Source organism: Montipora capricornis, chromosome 1 (assembly GCF_036669925.1).
Source record: "Montipora capricornis isolate CH-2021 chromosome 1, ASM3666992v2, whole genome shotgun sequence".
Taxonomy (NCBI): domain Eukaryota; kingdom Metazoa; phylum Cnidaria; class Anthozoa; order Scleractinia; family Acroporidae; genus Montipora; species Montipora capricornis.
Genome location: NC_090883.1, coordinates 45,327,738 through 45,337,737, shown reverse-complemented (window position 1 = coordinate 45,337,737; position 10,000 = coordinate 45,327,738). Strand labels below are relative to the sequence as shown.

Here is a 10,000-nt window from a genome sequence, read left to right as displayed (position 1 = left end):
CAAATGGACAAAAATGAAAAATGCACGTACAGGGGAGGGGGCGGGGGGGAAAGCTATTGTTTTTTCACATTAAAAATGCAAATTTGTGACGTTCTCGTTCTGTCGCCGTTGTCGTTGCTACAGCTCCCTAATGATATGCAAGAGTCATGACGTCATGCAAAGAAGGACTGCGACCTTGACGGATCGTGAAGTGAGTATTCAGTTTGCATACGAACCAACAAATGCATCACATTATAGTTGTCATCAAGTCTTGTTCTGGCACCGCTAACATTACATAGCTGTCATATTGCGGTTAGGTTTGCGGATACGTCCACCAATTCTGTATGCACTCGGTGTGGGGCGAATGACAAATGATTTCTGTTGTTACGTTTCCTTTTCCTTGGTTACTTTTTTGGTTTCATGGATGTAATGCATCACTGTACCATCAAATGTTTTGAGAGTGCAAAGGTCTAGAAAAGCAAAAACAATTTTTTTTTTGGTTTTGCGCCACAGCATTACAGAGAAGTGAAAAGGAAGGATCAAGGACGTTGAGACGCTATTCATCGTTCACCAGAGTAGGACAACACCTCTTGGAGAACAGAGGTCACGAATAAGATGAATTAATGACAATGTACATGTAATGTACCTGCATAAGGAAGGAACGCAAACAAAGGTAACAATCGATCAGACCGCATTTACCCTGTCATTTATTCTCATAGAAAATATTTAAAAGATGCAGAAGAAAGTTATAGGCAGGCTTGTTTACCATCGTAAAGGCCCCTGCTGCAAGATCAAATTGGCACAACAAATGATACTGCAATTCAATTATTTAAAATCATATAACACCTTTATCTCAGAAATTACGCTATATTTCTTTAAACAACAAATACCTTCGATCTTTCCAATCTGTTCATTGGCTCTCTCTTGATTTCCTTTGAAGAAAAAATAAGAATGATTCAATGAAGTTTGATGGAATAATAACTCAATTTAGACACAGCTCTTCTTAACAATGATGAAATGGTATATGAAATGAATCATATATGAACTGCGGATATGAAATCCAGTGAAGCTATGATCTTCGCAGTTATGACCGCAATTTTCACAATGCGTAAAGAAGCCTGAAAAGTTCAGGACTTCAACGGGGTTTGAACCCGTGACCTCGCGATTCCGGTGCGACGCTCTAACCAACTGAGCTATGAAGCCACTGACGTTGGTAGCTGGTCATTTGTGTGTCTCAGTGGCCCCCTGAGGAATTAATCAATGATGAAATGGTATGTGAAATGAATCATATATGAACTGCGGATATGAAATCAAGTGAAGCTATGATCTTCGCAGTTATGACCGCAATTTTTACAATTGCGTAAAGAAGCCTGTGACTATTCAAAGGTTTTTAACATGACAATGGTGTGGCCGTCCCTCAAGAATGAAACCGATATGAATCACGCTTAATTGGACATTTGCATGATGACGCCATTTGACTACAAGTACCAGGATCCTTCAGGTTTCGCTTGTCTCATGTTAATTAGAGTTATTATTATTATTGCGACACTGGGAATACAAAATTTAAATATAAAAAGAAAAACAAACTGAATTGTGGTAGTTGTAGTCGAATGACGCCATCGTGAAAATTGCCTATTTAGGCATAGTTAATGCATTGAGATGGTTATGAAACTCGACAAGTCTTTGTGTTTCATGCTTTTGTCTGTATTTTTGGCCTTGACGCTGCACAAAACACACGTTTTGAGAAGATAACCAATCAAATCTTTCGATTAAATTACGCGCAACTAATTTGCGAACCCGTGCGCAGCGAAATCAAAAGATGGTGCACTATCACGGTCAATTCAGCATCGATTGCGACAACGTTGTTCTCGCTTTTGAAGGTTTTCAAGTTTCATAACCAGTCCCTCGATTAACTGTGATTTAGGGGAGAAAATGAATATTTACATGTATCTCCAAGTGCTGACGTCGTTCATAAAACCTCAAATTTGGTTCTTTCACATTGTTGTTTTGCTGACGACGGCAAACAAATGGACAAAAATGAAAAATGCACGTACAGGGGAGGGGGCGGGGGGGGAAAGCTATTGTTTTTTCACATTAAAAATGCAAATTTGTGACGTTCTCGTTCTGTCGCCGTTGTCGTTGCTACAGCTCCCTAATGATATGCAAGAGTCATGACGTCATGCAAAGAAGGACTGCGACCTTGACGGATCGTGAAGTGAGTCTTGATTTTGCATACGAACCAACAAATGCATCACATTATAGTTGTCATCAAGTCTTGTTCTGACGCCGCTAACATTACATAGCTGTCATATTGCGGTTAAGTTTGCGGATACGTCCACCAATTCTGTTTGCACTCGGTCTGGGGCGAATGACAAATGATTTCTATTGTTACGTTTCTTTTTCCTTGGTTACTTTTTTGGTTTCAAGGATGTAATGCATCACTGTACCATCAAATGTTTTGAGAGTGCAAAGATCTAGAAAAGCCAACCATTTTTTTTTTGGGTTTTGCGCCACAGCATTACAGAGAAGTGAAAAGGAAGGATCAAGGACGTTGAGACGCTATTCATCGTTCACCAGAGTAGGACAACACCTCTTGGAGAACAGAGGTCACGAATAAGATGAATTAATGACAATGTACATGTAATGTACCTGCATACGGAAGGAACGCAAACAAAGGTAACAATCGATCAGACCGCATTTACCCTGTCATTTATTCTCATAGAAAATATTTAAAAGATGCAGAAGAAAGTTATAGGCAGGCTTGTTTACCATCGTAAAGGCCCCTGCTGCAAGATCAAATTGGCACAACAAATGATACTGCAATTCAATTATTTATAATTATATAACACCTTCATCGCAGAAATTACGCTATATTTCTTTAAACAACAAATACCTTCGATCTTTCCAAGCTGTTCATTGGCTCTCTCTTGATTTCCTTTGAAGAAAAAATAAGAATGATTCAATGAAGTTTGATGGAATAATAACTCAATTTAGACACAGCTCTTCTTAAAATGAAATGGTATATGAAATGAACCATATATGAACTGCGGATATGAAATCAAGTGAAGCTATGATCTTCGCAGTTATGACCGCAATTTTTACAATTGCGTAAAGAAGCCTGAAAGATTCAGGACTTCAACGGGGTTTGAACCCGTGACCTCGCGATTCCGGTGCGACGCTCTAACCAACTGAGCTATGAAGCCACTGATGTTGGGAGCTGGTCATTTGTGGGAGCTGGTCATTTGTGGGTTCTCCAATGGTCCCGTGAGGAATGAATCAATGATGAAATTGTATATGAAATGAATCATATATGAACAGCGGGTATGAAATCAAGTGAAGCTATCATGATCTTTGCAGTTATGACCGCAATTTTTACAATTGCGTAAAGAAGCCTGTGACTATTCAAAGGTTTTTAACATGACAATGGTGTGGCCGTCCCTCAAGAATGAAACCGATATGAATCACGCTTAATTGGACATTTGCATGATGACGCCATTTGACTACAAGTACCAGGATCCTTCAGGTTTCGCTTGTCTCATGTTAATTAGAGTTATTATTATTATTGCCACACTGGGAATACAAAATTTAAATATGAAAAGAAAAACAAACTGAATTGTGGTAGTTGTAGTCCAATGACGCCATTGTGAAAATTGCCTATTTAGGCATAGTTAATGCGTTGAGATGGTTATGAAACTCGACAAGTCTTTTTGTTTCATGTTTTTGTCTCATTAGAACGAAGATCTGAGGAAATGAAGCCTTACAAGGTACCGGGCGAAATTAGAAGCGTAACATTTCAAAGAATTCAAACATTTCTAGGAGTACATGTACTTCAAACTATTCCAGTTTCTAATGAAAGCATTGCAAGACCTTAAAATCCTTTCGCCAGTTCAGATAAAAAGATCAGTAGCTTACTGTGGAATTAAAATTAAAAATTCAGAGTCAATGATGTACATGCATGCAAAGAGGCGTTTGTGAATCTCATTTAAACCATCACCCTAAGCTATTTCGAGAGAATTTCGATTTACGCAACCCATTCGTCAAAAAGTTTTTTCTTTCGTTTTGCCACCATTAATTTCTTTATACAAGGCAAAACAAAAGCATGCAATAATATATTGGGATTGCCGATTCAAGTTTAAGTTCAGGACAACATGTCTTATTAAACTTTATTACTTAAAAGCGACAGGCTTGTTAAGTTAACGCAAGTGTCACTTTTAATAATTATAATTATGTTTACTAAGCAAGTGGTCGACTTTTAATCTTGATGCTTTGCAATTTTAATGGTTATCCTTCTGAGAGGATCTACACTAACTGTTAAACAGTCTAAAATGTCCCCTTTCTACCTTACAACTGAGCAGTGCGCATGTGCATACGACGCCAAATAACTTGATGTCAGCGTTTTCCATCGTGCTCAAACGTTTGGATGCACAATCACAAACAAAATACGGCAGAAAGATGTGCGAACGTAACTAAAATCTGTTCACATGTCCATTGAACTATTTGCTATTCCCAGTGTGCTTACAATTACATTCCAAACTAAGTTTTCACAGAAAAGTTCAGACGCACATTTATTAACCATCGTAACTATTTGACTTTGCGTAAATACTATACTTATCATATAACAATGCTTCATGGTTTTTATCACCCTGCAAGCAGAGCCTTTCTTTTGCTTGCTCGATTTTGGCGTCCTCGAGAAAGGCTCTGCATGAATCGAGTAAGATCTTTATTGAATATGCGCTGCATGTTGCCAGGATACAGTCTCGAACCCAAGCCTAATATACCAGATCTCGCCGCCATCTTGGTTTTTCATGGGACAGCGGGCTCAATTATAACCATCGCTTTTGTCACTAAACGGACGCTCGCACTGGAATAGACCTAATCGCCTAACTCAATGTTGTACCCAATTCAAACCCTTTGGGGAAAAAAGGTTTTGTTCCAAGTGTTTCCATATCACTTAAATATGAATGCAACATTATCATGCAAATACAATGTACAAAGAATATTACTGAATCCCGGGAGATTTGAATTGGGTACAACATTGAGTTAGCCGACTAGGTCTATAACCGGTTTGACGAGAGAAAACAAGATTGACTAGTCCAGAAGCTCGGGCTGCGGCGGCTTCAAAGAGTTGACGCGATTCGGGAAGAGCCTACTTTTCTCCTCCTCAGTGAAGAAAAAGACAAAAGGAGGCTCTGCTCGCAGGGTGGGTTTTTATACTCTTAAGTTTATATTTTCGCTCAGATGAGAGGCTCGATAGGTCGGTTTGTTAATCTTTCTACGGCGGTAATTTGACCTTTGTCAACTTCCTTGAAACCAAATTTTTACCGTTACAACACCACAGCTTCTTTAGAAACTTTCGAAAGGTTGGCTAGGGATGGGTACGTTTAAGGATGACAACGGAACCTTAAGTACGGCCAGGGATGAATTGTGAAACCGCAGTCAATTTCGATTTACTCTTGTCCTGCATATGGATACAATAAAAATACCTTTCACTTCTCCAAGCTCAATGTTGGTTCTTTCTTGATTTTCTTTGGGAAGAAAATTGAAAATTCAGTGAATTGGTGAGCATTAAAACAATCTTTTATTCAACTGAATGCAGCTCTAGATATATACTTTATTTTAAATTTAACAGTGCCGTGCTCCTCTCAAAAATGCAAACTTGAATGAAAGTGAGTAGTGAATTTATATATAATAAATTACAATACAATACAATGTATTTCCTCTTGACGTGGTGACTTAATTTAGTTACAAACGTTTATAGTTGCCGATGATGTTTCCATTGCATTAAGTAAAAGAGCTTGAGCATGGTGGCCAAGTAAACCATTCGGTTTCCTAGTTGGCGCCCATGTTACCTATTGATGTAACATTTGATACAGGCGAGGAAACAGAAAAATCTAAGAAACATAGAACATGATTAAAAATAATAATTGTAGTAAAATAAAATATAGTAGAGGTATGCATGGCGGACAAATTCTAGGAAGGAAAAGAATTTTGTATACAGAGCGAGAGATAATGCTTAATTTCAAGAGACCAGTTATTTTGAGTATTGCTTAGAGAGTAAGTAATGTTTGATATCTTTTTTAAAAGGCGTACACATTCAGATCTTTGAGGTACAGTGAGATAGACTTCCAAAGATCAATACAACATAATATTAAAATTCAGGATTTGCAAAGAACAATCCTGGGTCTACCGCTGTTTCTATAGCACTCCAGCAACCATGCAGGATGCGAGTACCCAACATTGGTTTGGTGGGATGACTAGGATGAGGCTTAAAATCAAGGTGCAATAGGGGATAAGAAACACTTTTAGGGTGGGATGCTGGATGAAAATACTATGGTGAGACAGGCACAAGCTCTGTTTTGAATACGGGATAGAGGATAATTCGATTCAAACTTATTCATAAGTTATAAATTACAGAGGCACGGAAGTCATAATATTAAATACATGTACACAGAATAATTCTTTTAAATAAAGTAAAAAGTGAATAAATAGAAATAAACAATTAAACTACAGGCTATCTGAAAATAGAAAATTGCAAATACAAAGACAATGATATTACAACTTGAAGGAAACAAATACTAGGTGTAGTGATAGAAACCGAAAAAACATTTATAAACCGTGGAAACTTTTAAGGAAATGATAAGAACTCACAGGGCTAGTACTAATGCACACTGAGAAAAGTAGAAAATTTGAAGTTAAATATTAATGAAAACTCAAAGCTTAAAAGCTTTGAGTGTTCATTAATAAATGGACGGTTATCAACATAGTCATCCTCATCCTATATTATTGAAAACAACATGCAATGTGTTTTTTAAATGCGTGCTTCGATAATGTACAGACTTCATTCTGGAGTGAGTCCCAAAGTTAAGCACCATACCTCGTAAAATACCCTTGACTGTGATTTAGTCTCGAGGCTTTGACATAGTCTCGAGGCTTTGACATAGAAGTTACCAGTTGATTCATGTGAAAAAGAAATAGAGAAGGGGACAGCAGCTGGGTTCTCGGCTCACAAAAGTACATCAAACGTAGAGCACATCATTGTAAGATTATTATTTGTTTTAAAAATTATATTTAAGCTTTGAGTTTTCATTAATAAATGGACGCTTCAACATAGTCATCCTCATCCTCTATTATTGAAAACAACATGCAATGCGTTTTTTAAATGCGTGCTTTGATAATTTACAGACTTTATTATGGAGTGAGTTCCAAAGTTAAGCACCATACCTCGTAAAAGAAACTTGACTGTGATTTAGTCTCAAGGTTTTGACATAGAAGTTACATGTACCAGAGGAGGAAAATCTGGTTTTATGTTGATCAATTCATGTAAGGAAGAAATAGAGAAGGGGACAGCAGCTGGGTTTTAGGCTCACAAAAGTACATTAAACGTAGAGCACATCATTGTAAGATTAGTATTTAATTAAATGGGTTTTGGCAGCTTGCCCCCAAGCAGCAGACCATAGTAGAGGTAAGGTAAGATCAGAGGAGGGGTTTCATTAAGGGAACGGGCACCGGGAAAACTAACCGGCTGTGGATATGACTTTGCCCGGCTGCTTTCAACATCTCAACAGACTGAGGTTTTTTTAATACGAAGACTGATTTAAAAAATACAGCTTTGTCCTTTACTTGATCTGTCTACTGTTGTCAAAATGTCACAATTTCATAAGATGCGTTCAATTCAACTCAAGTCAATTCAGAACGAATTGCTCCATAAAAGCCCACCTGAAATGTCCCAATGTTGCATGATTTGCTAGGGAGCTCAGAAAAAATCGCAGTCGATCGCCGATTATTTCTCTTCGCGAGCCGAATTGCTTCTAGCTGAGAAAAGGCCAAGATTTTTTTGTGTCACATTCATGAACTAATTTTCTTGTGGATATTGGTATCAAATCATTAAATTGTCTGTGTTTTCCTGCATTCTGATGCCCAAAGCAATCTTCTTCCACCACAAAAAAATAGTTTTTCTGTGGTCAAAAAACATGGCTTTGGGCTTCAGAATGCAGGAAAACACATCTCTGAAACTTAATTAAGACTTTCACAATTTTCTGGGGGAACATGCCCTCAGACCCCCTAGGAGGGAAGACCCAGCAGCCTTCCCAATACTTTGCCCAGGTGCTAAACCCAAACAGCCCCCTTCTTCAAACCTTCATGAAACCCCCGTTAGAGATCAACATACAGTAAAGTTCGAAGAGTCAGGAGAGGGATGAAGTGTCTGAGACTAGCGACCATTCCAACGAAACTTATTCTACTAATTTTCAGCACAATATTATATACTGTCAATTTGAAATTTCTGACTCAGCTTACTGTCTACCAAAACTCCAAGAAACTTTACATACAAGTACTGGTTTTGCTTTCAACAAGAGTAGGCAGCTGGGTTTTGTTATCAATCATAAATTATGAATATCAACAGAGTGATGTATCTTACATTAATTGATATGACCGGAAGATAATATGATTTGTCTTTTTCATGTAAGTGAAAGCTTATGAGCATTGAGCTGCATGTAATCTGACACTTTTAATAGCTCAGTCTGTCAACAGTTGTCTCAAGAGATTTCAAATTTTTGTCAGCATACAAAAATTTACGTAGTGTCATCAGGAAAAAAAAAGAACACAAGCTTTGATGAAGAATTAAAGATATCGATCATTAATGTAGATCAGAAACAACAATGGACCCAACACAGAGTATTGAGAAACGTACACCACAAAAGATTTTGCCACTCTGGGATAGATTGGAATCCAGCTCGGTGACTTGTTAACATCCAAGAAGATTAGATGAAAACCGCAACTATAATAATACAATACATACGAAATTGGCCACTCCCCATAGGGGCTTTTCAGGGCCAATGAAACACAACGAAACAACAGAACAGAACAACAACAACTATTAAGAATTCCAACTGGCTGGAGGCAAACCAGTTGGCTATTATACAAGTGCAGCTGGGAAGTTGAACCAGGGACTACCAGGATCAAATCCAATGAGTAGTCGGAGTGGGTTTTCAACCCGGGATCTCTGGATTCTAATCCTAGGTGTCAGTAGTGCACAGAAAAGGAGGAAACCATTTGCTCACAACGAAATGTACAGTGTAAGAAACAAGCATAAAAGGAGTATAGAACTAAAGTGGAGATATCACGAGATAGTGCAAAGCCACTCACTGGAAACTTTGCCAGAAGTTGAAAAGTTACAAACACTTACATGTAATTATTTAACTCATGAAATACCAGCCATTAACATGTGTCCGCCTACCTTCCATTTCACTGAACTTGTCCTTCAAATGCTTGGACATTTCTTTAGGAATAAAAATTAAAGAGAGAGTCATTAAGCAAACTTTGAAAATACACTGTACCTTTGCAGGAAAAAAAAGAGACAACGGTTCTTGCTACAGCCCCTACCATTCAATAAGTCAATAAGTCAATACAATGCATGAACTTACCATGTGTTTCTTTTAGTGTATCTTTGCTGCTGCCTTCATCTGTTTTAAGCCTCTTCGTCAGGATGCCTTAATCAAAAGAAATCCATGGGTCGATTAATCAATCCATTAAATAAAGAGCACATTTTAATAAAGGCAAACTAATACAAACACTGAAAAAGGCTGGCAGGAAAGGTACTTTACAGTAACTATAATTATTATTATAATCACTTCCTCGAGAACTCAATGGTCTCTTAACAATTAAGATGGGTGAACTGGACTAGACATGAGAAAAGTTCACAGAAACAGAGTTGCCAATTATCTTCAATATTGACTTCTTTCACTGTACAGATTAACACAAGACTCTACTTTATTATGTACTGACAGACTGTCTCAATAGACTGTTCCAGAGTTTGACTTTTTCCTTCGAAATTTTGTATTCTTTTTGTGTCACTTTTTGTGTCACTGGACTTACACTTCTTACATTTCTAGTCTGCTGAGCCATCGTAAGTGCTCTCAGTCTTTACACTCCAGTGGGCAAGAACTGCTCACTGTGCCAATGGCTAAACTAAAGACTTATGGAGATCGGGCGTTTAGCATTGCTGCGCCAAGGCAATGGAATA

General features: G+C 37.9%; 1 pseudogene; it reads right to left on the bottom strand.

The window, feature by feature from the left end:
- The window catches only part of LOC138046017 (NLR family CARD domain-containing protein 3-like), a 32,832-nt pseudogene that overhangs the window by 16,149 nt on the left and 6,683 nt on the right, over positions 1–10,000 (bottom strand).